Consider the following 17,268-nt stretch of genomic DNA (forward strand, 5'->3'; position numbering starts at 1 on the left):
AATCGCGTAAAAAATGTCACTCATTTTTCGGGCACTTATCCTCAACCGATTTGCTCGCAACAAGTTGCATTCGACGTAGAATCCTGTCCCATTGTTTCCTATTTGAAATTGTTCAGATCGGACTATGGAATCAGAAGTTATGGCCAAAATACAAATTCATACTAAAAAATCGCGTAAAAAATGTCACTCATTTTTCGAGCACTTATCCTCAACCGATTGGCTCACAACAAGTTGCATTCGACGCAGAATCCTGTCTCATTGTTTTCTATTCGAAATTGGTCAGATCGGACTATGGGATCAGAAGTTATGGCCAAAATACAAATTCATACGAAAAAATCGCGTAAAAAATGTCACTCATTTTCCGGGCACTTATCCTCAACCGATTTGCTCGCAACAAGTTGCATTCGACGCAGAATCCTGTCCCATTGTTTCCTATTTGAAATTGGCCAGATCGAACTATGGAATCAGAAGTTATGGCCAAAATACAAATTCATACGAAAAAATCGCGTAAAAAATGTCACTCATTTTTCGAGCACTTATCCTCAACCGATTTGCTCGCAACAAGTTGCATTCGACGCAGAATCCTGTCCCATTGTTTTCTATTCGAAATTGGTCAGATCGGACTATGGGATCAGAAGTTATGGCCAAAATACAAATTCATACGAAAAAATCGCGTAAAAAATGTCACTCATTTTTCGGAAACTTATTCTCAACCGATTTGCTCACAACAAAATGCATTCGATGCAGAATCCTGTCTCATTGTTTTCTTTTTGAAATTGGCCAGATCGAACTATGGGATCAGAAGTTATGGCCAAAATACAAATTCATACGAAAAAATCTCGTAAAAAATGTCACTCATTTTCCGGGCACTTATTTTCAACCGATTTGCTCACAACAAGTTGCATTCGACGCAGAATCCTGTCCCATTATTTCCTATTTGAAATTGGCCAGATTTAACTATGGGATCAGAAGTTATGGCCAAAATACAAATTCATACGAAAAAATCTCGTAAAAAATGTCACTCATTTTCCGGGCACTTATCCTCAACCGATTTGCTCACAACAAGTTGCATTCGACGCAGAATCCTGTCCCATTGTTTTCTATTTGAAATTGGCCAGATTGAACTATGGGATCAGAAGTTATGGCCAAGTACAAATTCATACGAAAAAATCGCGTAAAAAATGTCACTCATTTTCCGGGCACTTATCCTCAATCGATTTGCTCACAACAAGTTGCATTCGACGTAGAATCCTGTCCCATTGTTTTCCATTCGAAATTGGTCAGATCGGACTATGGGATCGAAAGTTATGGCCAAAATACAAATTCATACCAAAAAAATCGCGTAAAAAATGTCACTCATTTTTCGGGAACTTATTCTCAACCGATTTGCTCGCAACAAGTTGCATTCGATGCAGAATCCTGTCTCATTGTTTTCTTTCTAAAATTGGCCAGATCGGACTATGGGATCAGAAGCAATGGCCAAAATACAAATTCATACAAAAAAATCGCGTAAAAAATGTCACTCATTTTCCGTGCACTTATCCTCAACCGATTTGCTCACAACAAGTTGCATTCGACGCAGAATCCTGTCCCATTGTTTCCTATTTGGAATTGGCCAGATCGGACTATGGAAGCAGAAGTTATGGCCAAAATACAAATTCATACGAAAAAATCACGTAAAAAATATCACTCATTTTCCGGGCACTTATCCTCAATCGATTTGCTCACAACAAGTTGCATTCGACGCAGAATCCTGTCCCATTGTTTCCTATTTGGAATTGGCCAGATCGGACTATGGAAGCAGAAGTTATGGCCAAAATACAAATTCATACGAAAAAATCGCGTAAAAAATGTCACTCATTTTCCGGGCACTTATCCTCAATCGATTTGCTCACAACAAGTTGCATTCGACGTAGAATCCTGTCCCGTTGTTTCCTATTGAAAATTGGCCATATCGGACTATGGGATCGAAAATAATACCATTTTTTTATGAAAAAGTCGTTTAAAAACATGTCACTCATTTTTCAGGCACTTTTCCTCAACCGATTTGCTCGCATTTGCATTCGACGCAGAATGTCTCATATTTTCTTATTGAAAATTAGCCAGATCGGACTATGGGCTTAGATGTTATGGTCAAATTACTATTTATTGTGAAAAAGAGTTAAAAAAAGTCTAGCTCACTTTCTTAGCACTTATACTTCATCTATTCCCCAAGCAACACAATTTCAACAAATCTGGTTGCAGTAACCATATTGTGACTGAATCCGGTCATATATAAGTTACTGTGATTGATGTGCAATATGTGTGCTTCAGGGTTGGGAAAAATCAAATTTTCAAAAAATAGAGGATGATCAAACTCACCCGCGATCCTACTTTTAAATTATCAAGTGATAAAAACTCGCCAGCGATTAAGAATCGTTTGAAAATCTTATCTTGATTTGAAGCACTTACCGTTACATTTTGAACACTTTTTCCTTACTACCATGAAACCATAACGCCAACTAGAAGATATAACGGGACTGTTCACAACTAGCTGATCATAGTAAAGATTAATGTTTGAATGAAAACTGTGAGTTTATTATCGTTTGAGTACATAATTTGAGAAGTTGTCGCCGGCGACAACTCGCCTACTGTTTTCACGTGAAAAGTTTTCACATGAAAATGGCAATCATTATCGTCTGATAATGATTCAGCACAACACTGGTGTGCTTCTCAGGTCGTTCGCAACAGATTGCTTTCGACGCAGAATCTTGTCCCATTGTTTCCTATAGAAACTTGGCCGGATCGTACAATTGGGTCAAAAGTTATGGCGAAAATACTAATTTTAAAACTACTAAATAAAATGCCATTTTTTGCTCTTATGCTCATCCGATTTGTTTGCAGCAAATTGCGTTTGGCGAGAATTTTTTTATGCATATAAACAAATATGAAAAATAAGACCAATCCACATGTTGGTGTTATTTGAGATTTTTCCAAACCTTTTGAACGAGCGAGAAAGGCATCATCGCCGCTAGGTGGATTAATCTGGGTTTTTGTACTTACCCTTGACCGATTTCTTCCCAGCAGGTTGCATTTGACGCAGTATTCTGCCCCATTGTTTCCTATTGAAAATTGGCCGGATCGGACTATGGGCTTGGGAGTTATGGCCAAAATACTTTTTCTCATAAAAAAGCGCGTAAAAAAGTCTCGCTCACTTTTTTGCCTTTCTCGTATACTAAGTAGACGTAAAGGCTATATGTTCACTCCAAAAACAAACTTTTTATAGAAGGCTCGGAGACCCATAGTGTTATATACCAATCGACTCAGCTTGACCGATTGCTTACCCTGAACAGGTTGCATTCGACGCAGAATCTTGTCTCATTATTTCCTATTGAAAATTGGCCCGATCGGACGATGGACTCAGAAGTAATGCCCAAAATACTATTTTTTACCGCACGAGAAAGGCATCATCACCGCTAGGTGGATTAATCTGGGTTTTTTGTATTATTACTTGTAATGTTGACATTTATAATTGCTAAAGTCTTTCAGATTTATGTTTTAATTTAATAAATTATGCAGAAACTTACTATTCTTCCATGGAAATTTTATATCTAGTAATTATCCTTTTGTTACTATCCCAATTTCTTTATTGGCCATTTTCATATTTTTTTGTGTTTTTAAGAGATATTTTTTTAAGAACATTGCTTATTTTACGGCTTTAAACCAAATTTAGTGAATCCCTCAATGCTAATACCTATGGTGCCTTGCAACAAAATGGCAACTTTCGTGATCATTTTCCAAGGCTTTCATAGATGTGACAAATTTCTCCGCAGTACAAATAGCACGTGTTATCCAAGCATTCACCGCCGGAATGCAACACGTGGCGGCCAAATTTTAAAAAATATCGAAGTAGCTTTTTTCTGGAGGTATGTTTTTCTTAGGCGACTATCTGGCGCGTATTTTTCTTTGCGACCAAAAATGAGCGGAGGAGTAGATTTTTTTATGAGCGGCACAGTACCTACTGTGATTGAACTTAGGTCTAGTGAGAGAGGAAAAAGTAGTGTAACATTTAAAAAGAAAAATCTTAGAAAAATAGAGGATTCGTATGGTATTCCGCATGCTTCTTATTTCTATAATTCTCTCACTTTTTACAATAAATACTGTCTTTGAATGTGATACTCCTAGCCATTGTGCTTACAAATTGAAACGAATTTGTTTGCTTTATTCTAATTGAGTCTTATATAGGGGAACTAGTTGAAGGTCGTCTACAGCAATGCAATTGCACCCTTCGAACGATACTTTAAAATCTTTTCAAAATAAAATTTCACATATACCTTAATCAATCTAGCATTTGACTCCGAGCAGAAACAAATGATGAAATCATTTTTTTTACCTAGGATTTTAGATATATTTAGGGGATCCCCAATGATGGACAATAAAGTTATGTGATACATCAACACGCTCCGTTGGTAATTATTATTTTTCTCGCGTTCAGTTTCTCCTTGTGGTGCTTTGCCGCATCCGGTGCTCGACAAAACCTTCTGATATAAAATGCAATCAAATTTTCCCAAACGTTGTACAACATATGTAAGCTGTATGTGATAAATGAGTAACAACCCATTACGTGAATCCCATGTGCCTGTCCTGCCACATTTAGTTGTCGACAAGTTATGAGAAGTAACCTAGAAGGCTCCGATAGCAAGGCAGGTTGGATTTGGAATGAAAAATCAGTCTTTGAATCGTCGTAACTTTTCGTAACAGAATCTTTTAGACTACATTATATTGAGCTAGAGGTTTGCAACCCGGGGTACCTACGTATAATGGCGGATGTCGTATTACAATTGCATTCGATAAAATACTTGATAATTCCACTTGGAATTAATTCTTATTCCTAACACAGTTACATAAAATAAACATGTCAAGCAATACATAGTTTATGATGGGTTACAACTAGTGAAGTTGAGCAGAGAATCAACAAGTGCTCTTACGGTCAACAAGAAAAAGAGTGTGCCTCCCTGGGAGGTTTTAAAGCAAATTGAACCTAATTGTATACTTGCCCGCAGCAGAAACGAAGAGTGAGTTAGAATTAGACCATCGAAATGGGCCGATCCAGGTCACCACTGATGTTTGCTAGGATGCCGCGAAGGATTAACTCCATATGAAGGGAATTTGAACAGACATTCTTTGAAAAATCGAATATCCGCCGTGGTGAACTTTCAGGATTCTCGTTAACCGATGACGAGTTTTGCGTTCCACTCGCATGACAAACCTTGAACGAAGCGACTCTGAAATTAGAATCTGGTGGTTTGGGTTGGCAAATAATCATCATCATTTCATCCAGCCGATGGCAATAATAAATGCAGGTGAATTTTCGGTATTTATACCCCAATGCACTATGGTGCCCCTTCACACAAGCAGGTGAACAAAAAAAATTTGTCTTGCTTTTTCGATCCTATTTTTGATTTTGATTTGTTTTTGATGTTTTACAACAGGAAATGGTTAAGAGACATTTAGAGTGCTTTCGAAAAGTGCCTAATATATTGACAGATTTTGCTTTTAATTGAAATTACATTTGAAACTTATCTCATCACAGATCTGGAAGCGAGTAGATACTAAAGCAAAGGTCATGAATTATAAGGACCAAAAATCAAAACTCATTCAATTCTGTTGAGAAATGAATTGTATATACTTATTTTACATTATAAGACTGTTACATATGTGCTGCTGGTGCTTTCGGTATTATTTTCCCGTATATAAACATATTTGGGGGCAACAGGGACTATGTCCAAGGGCTTGACGATCCCTCCCCAGGCCATCTGCAAGTTGTGGCGCTTGCCTAGGATGTGGTGGGGTTTGACAGTGGGCCCTGTTAAACCTCTATAAAAAGCTGCATGTATCCGCAAGTAGGCTCCGCCAAAGCGACCGTGTGCCGCTCAAAGCGCACAAGCCCAAGTCCTGGTGTTAGGTGGGATGCTAAACAGCCCTGACACGACGGTCCTCCGACGAGACAGGAGGTTTGCGCAGGCCCAATAAGCCGCCTTTAAAAACAACTATTACAAACGACATAGAAGATAATACGACTCGATACAATCGGCAACGACCTAGGCGACGAATAAAGGATCACGATTGGAAGCTTGGAACATGGAACTGCAAGTCGCTAGGCTTCGCAGGTTGCGACAGGATAATCTACGATGACTTACATCCCCGAATCTTCGAAGTCGTAGCGCTGCAGGAAATCTGTTGGACAGGACAGAAAGTGTGGAAAAGCGGGCATCGAGCGGCTACCTTCTACCAAAGCTGTGGCACCACCAACGAGCTGGGAACCGGCTTCATAGTGCTGGGAAAGATGCGCCAACGCGTGATTGGGTGGCAGCCAATCAACGCAAGGATGTGCAAGCTGAGGATAAAAGGTCGTTTCTTCAACTATAGCATCATCAACGTGCACTGCCCACACGAAGGGAGATCCGACGACGAGAAAGAAGCGTTCTATGCGCAGCTGGAGCAGACATACGATGGATGCCCACTGCGGGACGTCAAAATCGTCATCGGTGACATGAACGCTCAGGTAGGAAGGGAGGAAATGTATAGACCGGTCATCGGACCGGATAGTCTGCATACCGTATCGAACGACAACGGCCAACGATGCATAAACTTTGCAGCCTCCCGCGGAATGGTAGTCCGAAGCACGTTCTTCCCCTGCAAGAATATCCACAAGGCCACATGGAAATCACCTAATCAAGTAACGGAAAACCAAATCGACCACGTTCTAATCGACGGTAAATTCTTCTCCGACATCACGAACGTACGCACTTACCGCAGTGCGAATATTGAATCCGACCACTACCTCGTTGCAGTATGTCTGCACTCAAAACTCTCGACGGTGATCAACACGCGTCTGAGTCGTCCGCCGCGGCTAAACATTGGGCGGCTGCAAGACGGTAAACTAACTCAAGACTACGCACAGCAGCTGGAAGCGGCACTCCCAACGGAAGAGCAGCTAGGCGCAGCATCTCTTGAAGATGGCTGGAGAGATATTCGATGCGCCATTGGAAGCACCGCAACCGCCGCACTAGGCACGGTGGCTCCGGATCAGAGAAACGACCGGTATGACGGCGAATGTGAGCAGTTAGTTGAGGAGAAGAATGCAGCATGGGCGAGATTGCTGTAACACCGCACGAGGGTGAACGAGGCACGATACAAACGGGCGCGGAACAGACAAAACTCGATTTTCCGGAGGAAAAGGCGCCAGCAGGAAGATCGAGACCGTGAAGAGACGGAGGAACTGTACCGCGCTAATAACGCACGAAAGTTCTATGAGAAGTTGAACCGTTCACGTAAGGGCCACGTGCCACAGCCCGATATGTGCAAGGACATAAACGGGAACCTTCTTACAAACGAGCGTGAGGTGATCCAAAGGTGGCGGCAGCACTACGAAGAGCACCTGAATGGCGATATGGCAGACAACGGTGGCGATATGGTAATGAACCTAGGAGCACGCGCGCAGGACATGCGACTTCCGGCTCCGAATCTCCAGGAAATCCAGGAGGAGATCGGCCGGCTGAAGAACAACAAAGCCCCTGGAGTTGACCAACTACCAGGATAGCTGTTTAAACACGGTGGTGAAGCACTGGATAGAGCGCTGCACTGGGTGATTACCAAGGTTTGGGAGGATGAGGTTCTGCCGCAGGAGTGGATGGAAGGTGTCGTGTGTCCCATCTACGATAAGCTGGATTGTAGCAACTACCGCGCAATCACATTGCTGATTTATGGCGGGATTTATGGGTGAACGCTCCACCACAGACCAGGTGTTCGCCACACGTCAGGTATTGCAGAAATGCCGCGAATACAACGTGCCCACACATCATCTATTTATCGACTTCAAAGCCGCATATGATACAATCGATCGGGACCAGCTATGGCAGCCATGGACCGAGCTAAATAGAGATGAGTGACGTTTAGCGCTCGCACACTAATGTGTAATTCGTCATGTGTAAAAACATGTTTGTTTTCCTTCTGCTCATAACCTCAAAAATGATCGGGTCATCACAATGATTTCAAAAGAGCCAAAAAATATATGGAAATATACTCATTTTTACCCAATCTTTGCTGAGTTGCTCCATCTAGGAGTGTTTGTTTTCCTTTTATCGCCACTCACACATTCGGACGTGAGAATCTCAATGGAGAAGACTTTTATGTGCAGCACAGGCCACTCCGGCCTTAGTCTGAATAAATAAATAAAAAAACTCGTCTTATAACAAGTAATTGAAAATCGTTCGCGCTATAAATTTGTCTGTTGTTGAGTTGAAATGTAAATATAAATTATTATGCTTTCTGAAAAAAATATCGATCACCTCAAAAAAAAAATCTTATTTCTCCAACGTTTCCCACGTGCAGCGTCTCCCCCTGAGGTGTGGCATCTCACCTGGATTTGCCTTTTTTTTCAAATGTAAACAGTGAATGACTTCTACACTATGTAGTAGGATCCCTAAACTATCATAAACAATTAGAAGAGTTTCAACTTAACTTATTATTTTGGACAAATAAAAAGGTGTGGCCTTTCGCCCGGATCTACCCTATATCTTTTGAAACGGTTTAAATCATATTTTCAAATGCTTATTGAAGATTTGATTGATTTATGTTTTTCCAATTACCATCGTAGATACAACATTCGATGGTAGTAAGCATCGCATTAACATATTAGACTTTTGACACTGATGCTGTACTCCTTACAGTGAAGAAGGTAGGGTGGCTGTACCAGTGATAGTGAAAATCGGACTTTATCAACATGAATATGCGTGAAAAAGTATCGTTATTTTTCGGAACACATGCTTTTGCATCAACTGTGAGGTTTTCTGAAGAAATCATCAGGAATTGAGTTTCTACTATAAGGCAGAGGTTCCCAAACTTTTGGATATGCGACCCACCTAGCAGAATCCCATATTGCTTGCGACCCACCAGGTACCAAATATGCACTGATTTTGTGAAATTAGATAAAAATGAGTTCGCGTTAGATTGGACAATTATAATAAATTGCTTTATATCCCATCATTGTATTTGTCAAAAATTCGTCATTTTTTTTGGATTGGATGTGGATTGGTTTTGGATAGAATTTGAATTGAATTTGGGTTGGATTTGGATTGGATATGAAATTATTAATTATAAATTACTGAATTATAAATTTATTCAGATTGAATTTGAATTGGATTTCAATTTGATTTGGATTGGATTTGAATTAGATTTGAATTAGATTTGAATTAGATTTGGATTGGATTTGAATTATATTTGGATTTGATTTAGATCGGATTCGAATTGGATAAGGATTGGTTTTGGATTGGGTTCGGGGCTTACATTTGGATTGTATAGGACTTCTTTCTACTTGCCCAAATATCGTATAAAAAAGCCGTTAACCTCGTTAGGTTTATTGTTTTTCAATCATCCAATCATTGATTAGATCTTAATTCAAAATATGGAATAAATTTGTGGGCCAAATAGTAACAAAATCATGAATTAGGATTTGTCTTTCGCGACCCACCACTGAACAGCCCACGACCCCCCCGGGGGTCGCGACCCACAGTTTGGGAACCTCTGCTATAAGCTAATTGCCATAAGCAAGCACTAATAAACTTAAAAATGGCAATTCAAATCTCGAAAGTAATCCGTATTCCGAATTCTCTCTTTTACAATGCTATTTTAACATTTTCACAACAATCTATACATTTCATGCTGCATTCGTTTTTTACATTTATTATGTATACGGTATACCAAAAACGTTGTCATAAATTTTCCGTTATTACCAGTACAAGTATTAGATCGCTAATAGCGCTCTAAATCTAGTGATCAACATGTTTTATTCAAGGTGGTACTTTATGTGTCAGATGTCCTTCTTTTTTATCACAGTAGTAGCAAACAAATCAATAAATTTGACATTCAAGGTACCGATCATTTTTTTTGTGAAATCCGGGTTACTATGGTTAACCCTTGTTGAACACAATGAATCGCCTGCTTTGAGCGTGCTTACAGCGGCACACTAGGAGTTAACTTTCTGAAATCAGTATGGCGAAAGGCATCTAAGGTCCGATTTCTCAAAATTAAGCACCTTCATCAAAAAATTATTTGGTAAGCGTAATAGCGGACATCTTTCTACACCAACCGATACCAAATAGTTTTTCATGAAAGGTTCCTAATTTCGAGAAAACCCGCGTTAGATGTCTTTCGCCATACAATTTTCTGGCGGATAACTTATGCTGGCTATTTTACGCATATACTATAGCGCCTGGATGTGGTAGCGGCGAGAAGAAAATCAGCCACTGCCAATGATTCATTAGCTGCGAATGGAATAACAGCGCCACTAGCGATCTAATACATCTGCTTCTACTCTGATACTACCATCACAGGGACACCCACTCTACAAAACATTTTACTAATTACTTATCAGTGCATTACGCATTTTGGCTCAGTTTCTAGAAATCTCAATTTTCAGCAACTTTTACATATGTGTACATACTCAGTATACCTGCATAATAATTGCTGTGCTCGAAGTGATGATGCTGTAATTGCGTTGATACATTTGCTCTCGGTCGGTTAATCCGAATGTGGTGCGATGATATTGTATAATAAACCCCTGCATATCTGTACCATAGTGTGTGCGGACGAGATGCACATTTTTTGTGTGTTTCAAAGGATATTATAGCGATATGCACAGAAGTAACATTATTGCTATATGCTCCGCTGATAACTGGATATTTGCGGTTGCATTACGCATCGCGAACGTTATGTTTATGTGTGACGTGACATATATGACCGAGACGATCCGTTTGTTACATTATCCCCCCAGTTGGTCATATGAACGCGGATAGGCACTTATCTTGAAATCAATCATCATCTAGTGTGAACCAGATTATATCGAATAATGTTCAACCAGATGTCCGAAGGAGATGGCATTTCATTTTGATAACTGACATGCGCGCATTGTGATATAGCCGACTCAACGGTGTCGGCTTGTTTTGTCATAAAAAAAAAACAATTTGTCATCACGCACTATACCAATGTAAGAAAGTAAGGTGTAATTTTGTTGCACATCTATTTCTGTAGGCTGTTCGAGACAATTATAATGTTGCAGTCGAATTGATCTTCTGATAATGATAGCAAATGCTATGGTGATTGTGAAGATTTTTGCAATTGATGTGGGTCACACAGTGGTCGTTGGTGTAGTGACGAATACTAATAGTAATATGCTGGTTTAAATTTTAGATACGGCCGGAACAAAATGATGAAGGGGTAATGATTACACTGGACGACTAAATCAGAAAAAAATGCATCCGTGTTGCTAAAACTACGCATTCTTAGTTCACGACTTCAGAAATCGACTAGAGACTGAAGATAGATGATTGATTGGGAGTCTTTCGCAAATTACGTAACGCTGGAGAGGAGGGATGGGGTCAAGCCAAGCATACTAAAAATAAACCTTTCATACAAACAGTGTTACGAGGGAGAGGGTGGGGTTCCAAAATCAGCAAATTTTTGTGTTACGTAATTTTAGAAAGAACCCTTGGGAAAATTCCGAGACAGAGTAAAGAGGGTTTGTCGCTACTTATGCATTTAAGTCACTTGCATGTTTTATGTTCATATAACATAAAAAAGGTGTATAATCATATGAAGGTTACTGACCCTCTCATCCCCTCAAACGTTATGTAATTTGTGAATGGTCCTTATGCATACGAGCATATGGAGACGCATGATACATATGTCAACTTGTTAAGACTAAAGTCAATTTCGTGTTTTTGGTTAACATCGCGAATACTGCAATTGGGAAATCGTGAAAACTACTAACTAATTATTTCACGGTTGTATTACCCATCTCATTAAGTTTCATCTAGAGCTAGAGGTGCCCTTCATAACTTTTAACAAATAGTTTTACGTGAAAATGTTCGACTTCTGAAGAAAAAAGAAGTCTTTAACTATACACATTTCTGGTGGATAACTTCGTGTTGCCATTCGCGCATGTAATTTAGCGCCTAAATGCTTGGAGCGCTGGGTCAGAAACCATCCACTGCACAGTGAGGAAAACCAGAACTGTTTTCTTTCTACATAAAATACCTATACAAACACAAAAGGCCCGATAAACCTCAACTAATTGCAAGCTTGCATCACAAAAAGAAAATTGGCCGTAAGTAGAAATAACTACGTACGAGCCACCACCCTGAAAAAAAAGTTTTAATAACAGAAGTTTCAAATACGATGTAGAGTAGCAGTGGCGTAGCCAGAAAATTTGCCTGGAAGGTTTTCTGAAGGTTTTTTTTAATTGAGAGGGTCCGAAAAAACATTTCTTCTAAAAAATTTGTCTCTGTCCAAAACCACCCCCATGGCTACGTCACTGTAGGGTAGAGTGCCATTGTAGAACCACGAAAGACAGCACGCAGAAGATTTTTGTACGAGTGATTCAACTATTCCGATTGATGCATCAACGTTGTTTCAACGCTGGTTCACTGATTCTGTTTGGATTGAACATTATTGTTGCTTCAAACCTGCGTCACATGATTGAAACAATAATGACGACCATTTCAAAATATGGAAAAACTGTATAAACTGATCTACATAAATCATCCTGTCTACATGAAGTACGCATCCTGACAAGAAGAGCATTTCAAAAACTGAACACAATATTAACATAATGTGATATTTGTAACTTATTTTTATAAAACTTTTTTTTTGAGCCATTATCATTTAAATGTTGTAACAGGATTTTATCGTAATATGATTAAAAAATGCAACATCGACAATAAAAATAGATATAGCAAAGTCTCCCACCAATGGCATTGCACTAAGCTTTGGACTTTGGTATCTCTTTCCAACTTAATTAAAAATATAAATCAACAACACAACTACCTGGAAAATTTGACAAGTACTGGTTCTGTTGTTTTCTAATTTTCAACAGGTGGGAAAGAGATAGACGATGTGATGACGTCACCGTGCAATGGAGTATAAATATCACAACGCTGCTATACTTTGAAAAGGTTGCCTAATTTGTAATGTTCTTAGTTTCATGTTCTTGAAAAATATTCTTGTTCACAAAAAAACAAAAAAAAATCTGATTGTCGCTCACAATATGGAGACCTATCACGACCTGTGAAAAATTCCAACTGCATAGTAAACAATATATTGTGTATCTGATTCTGTTATAAATTTCTAACAAAATAAAAAAAAATTGTATGCTAAAATTGTTATGAAAATAGATAGTTTTTTATTTTAAGTAGTGTAATTTTGTATATAAATTTATATATTTTATCAACATCCTGCACCAATACCAAGTTTCAAACAAATTTAATTTACATAATAACATGTTTTGATATAAATTTGATATGACCTTTTACTCGGGATAGAGCTGAGGTAAGGTGGCTTCCCATGTATCTAACTAGTTCGATTCTGTTTCTGTCACTTTTCTTCCTCTTTCGATATCATCGTATTGTCGATAAAGTAGTTTCGCAGCATTTTCGAAAATAATAACAATCATGAATATTGTTGTTTTCTGATGTATTTTTTGACAGTGACAGCTGGAAAGCATGGTTCAAACAAATATATTTGAGAGTTAAATCAACTACCGCGTATGGCTGGTTCAATATAACTTTCAATATAACAGAGAACACGTAATAAAACTTTTTTGAAAAGTCGTGAAAAATGGATCTCAATAATCTCTATAATAAAAAGGTTACAAACCCCTATGTGCTTGTCATTAAAAAACCAGCATAAGTCCATATAACCAGAATTGTATTACATTTTGATATTTTCCATATAATTTGGAAGCAACTGCTGCTGTATTCACCGCGCTTGTATCCAAGGGCACATCGTTCTGTTTACACTGGGGCGCTTGCGCCAGTGAAACATATTTTCGAAAGACGTAACAGTTTTAAAGATGGAAGATGGATTATATCATATTAACTACTGAGTAAAGCTATTTTGTTTCCCAATTAAGTGCTCCCTTGCAGGTTTTGCGTACAGCATATAGGGTATCTGTTCCCATATTAATAACAGTCCGTATATTAATCCCAACCGTCGATAAACCAGATAAAAAATCAATTTATTTACAATTTCTCACATCGTATGTACACAATAATGGATGGAACATATTCTTGAATGTTTGGAATATTATTCAAGATTTTGTTTAAGTAATGTTTTAATTCACAAGAATCAAAATATTAAAAGATAAAATTATAAAGCACTTTTATTTTCATTTTCCTACCTCTGAACTGATGGTTTGATGCACTGCTCGATTGCTACTAGCAGATTCATCTGTTTCCCGCCGTTATTTTCCACTCAATTTCAAGCTAAAACAATTCTATCCCATCATAATTCACTTCACAGCACATAAAGCACATCACATCTTCACTATGAATATAATTATATTTGAAAAACCAACGCGATTTCCTATAGTTTGATATAGGTTTATTTCGAACAACGTCTAAATTATCCTTGTCCGTATTTCAAACTGTTTACATGGCTTGCAGTACTCTCAAGGGTTGCCGACCTAGATTTTTATTTCAAAGCGATTGAATGAACTTTTACTGTGAAATTTAACTCTTATGTTTGTAAAATAAATTATATCAAAAAGATAAATTAAGATGTGAAACTGCAACAAAAACAGCAATTTTGTAATTATATTTCAACTCAAATACAAAACATGGAAGAACTCGGCATCACTGCAATCATATCGTTACGTATACACACAAGTAATAGTGTGCGTATTTTATGTTGAAAACAGTATTATTGATATAGGTACAGGCATAGGATTAACTGTTTTTGAATGTTATTGAAATAGGTGCATGGCGGTGATGATGTTTTTTAGCTAAATACTTCTATAATGTGATGAAAATTTGAAAATTTCATTTTTGAAGTTAGCAAATTGTTTTCAATTAAAAATTACATGAGCCGAGTATAATTATTCTCATGTTTCTTGATTATTGGGTGAGAAATCAATGCATTTCATATGCGCATTGCCTTATTGTTATTGATATAGGAACAGATACCCTAGAGTGTCCCAGAAACTATAGGCACGATTTGAAAATCGGCTTTGTTTTTTTTTTTTGGAAATAATTGACTATTGTTTCGCTTTTATGTCCTTTACTATGCTTTACTACAGTTCTGCATCACTTATCCGAGATCTTTTAGATCTTACGCCAAGGAGTGGGATTTTGATCAGATGGTACCCATTAGCTCCAGCACGAACCGTTTGTCAATGATTTCCAATCTTTTTAAAAAAAAAAAGTTATGATGTAGTCCGCATCCTTAATATGCTTTAACAAATGTGCCTTTGTCGAAGCACGAAAAGATACAATAATAATTTCCTGGGAATTGTTTGGAGAATCCATCTCCTTGAGTACGGATTCGACTCCTTTTGCTTTTTACCAGATTACTGTGTCCATCACGGCCAAAATAGTACGGATCGAGTTATGTATGATGCTTTCGGGTTAATGGACAATAACCGTCGCTACAGGAATTCTTTAACGTACGCATCAACTGTTATTGTATCGATCGCTGCAAATGGATTTGAGTGCATTTTACACTTTGCTTACAAAATCATTGCTTTTTCACAGAATTTTCCTAAATAAACGGATCATGTTGAACTGGTAAAATGGAGCATCTTATAATGGAATTTCACTCATGGTTCATCATCATCACTTTGCATAACGATCTTTCACACAAAAGTTTATCGTATAACGTATGGGCCCATGTTCTGACATACGTGGCATGTTATTCAGTACTTTTTTCCCTCTTCTGCTTCCTGAAAATCCGTAGTTCCTTTTTTATCTTGTTCGGCGGATTTTATTCTTAGATGTTCTCAGTTTTTCCATATCTTGAACAAAAGAACAATTTTTACAGGAAAAGATTGAACGAAATGAAATGATTGAACGCATTGCAAACTGCTCCGATGCTCTTATCTGCAATTTTTGCCATCTGACTCAGTGAATGTTGGAAATAGTGCACCATTTGTGCAAGGTCTGTTTGCGTTTTTCAAGGAAAAAGCTTCGCATTTCCAAACTAACTTAAACAAATAACACTTATGAATTTCAGAGCGACAAATTACAATGTAAACAATGATGCTCAGTAATTATCTGTCATTCAAACTTTATCTGAAAACAATAGCATATGACAACAGCATGAAAACAAAAGCGCATCAAAATCGTACTTATAATTTCCTATAACAGCGTCGCTCCATACTGTTGAGCAACCAAACATTAATAGTTACATGACATCTTTAGCTTATTGAATTTTTCCATTTTTTTTTCTTTATTAGAGTGATTTTTAAGTTTGACAAAGTTCATCACTCGAATTTTTCTATGATTTCCATTATGTAATACAAAAATACTTCCACATTCACATAGTATGATGATCTTACAAATATTTAAAGGTACTAACTGATTTTTAACCTTGGTTAGTTATAGGTAGTTTTCTAGAAATCAAAGAGGGGCGTTTTGGTTATGGGGGTTGAGTCACATTATACCGTCTTACCCTAATAGGAAATTTAAACCTCAGTGCATGATTGCTCGTATTTTGTATTGAACGATCCACTATAGAGAAAAACAATTAATCGAAAAATTAACTATTATCAACTCGACTAATTTGACTATCGGGCACCGGAGTTTCTACGGGTTTTCCGAAGGTAGGGTAAGACGGTATAATGCGCCCCACCTGGACAAAACGCTCCCCTTTGATTTCTAGAAAACTATAACTAACTAAGGGTAAAAATCAGTTGGTACCTTTAAATATTTGTAAAACCATTATAGTATGTGAATGTGGAAGTATTTTCGTATTACATAATGAAAATAATAGCAAATATGGATCCATTATCCAATTGATAATGGTAGCATAAAAAGGCGGGGCTTATTGTAAGCAAAAGTGACCTCGGACTGGTCATGACATACCAGGCAGTCTGAAATGGGTAGCTGCAATAGAGCTAGCACTTTCTAACTCCCGGATTAAATCTGATTGTGTAAAACATGTCTATGACAGCTACTCTTTAAAACCATTTGCTACTATATTTTTTTGTTTTCTTCTGCTAAATTTGTGTAGAATACCGTGGACCCCCGATAATTTGAACGGTACCTCATTCAAATTAACGGGGTTCATTTTTAATTTGAACTTCTGGTTACTCTATTTGCATCAGAAAAACTGGTTTCTGGCTGCTCTCTTTGCTGGTTTGTTTTGATTCTGCATTCCGTTTCACGATGTTCCATTTTTCTTTTCTCGATTCCACGTGTTAAATGACGTTTGAACCATTTTTAATTTGAACGATGT

This window comes from Armigeres subalbatus, chromosome 2 (genome assembly GCF_024139115.2).
Source record: "Armigeres subalbatus isolate Guangzhou_Male chromosome 2, GZ_Asu_2, whole genome shotgun sequence".
Classification (NCBI taxonomy): Eukaryota; Metazoa; Arthropoda; class Insecta; order Diptera; family Culicidae; genus Armigeres; species Armigeres subalbatus.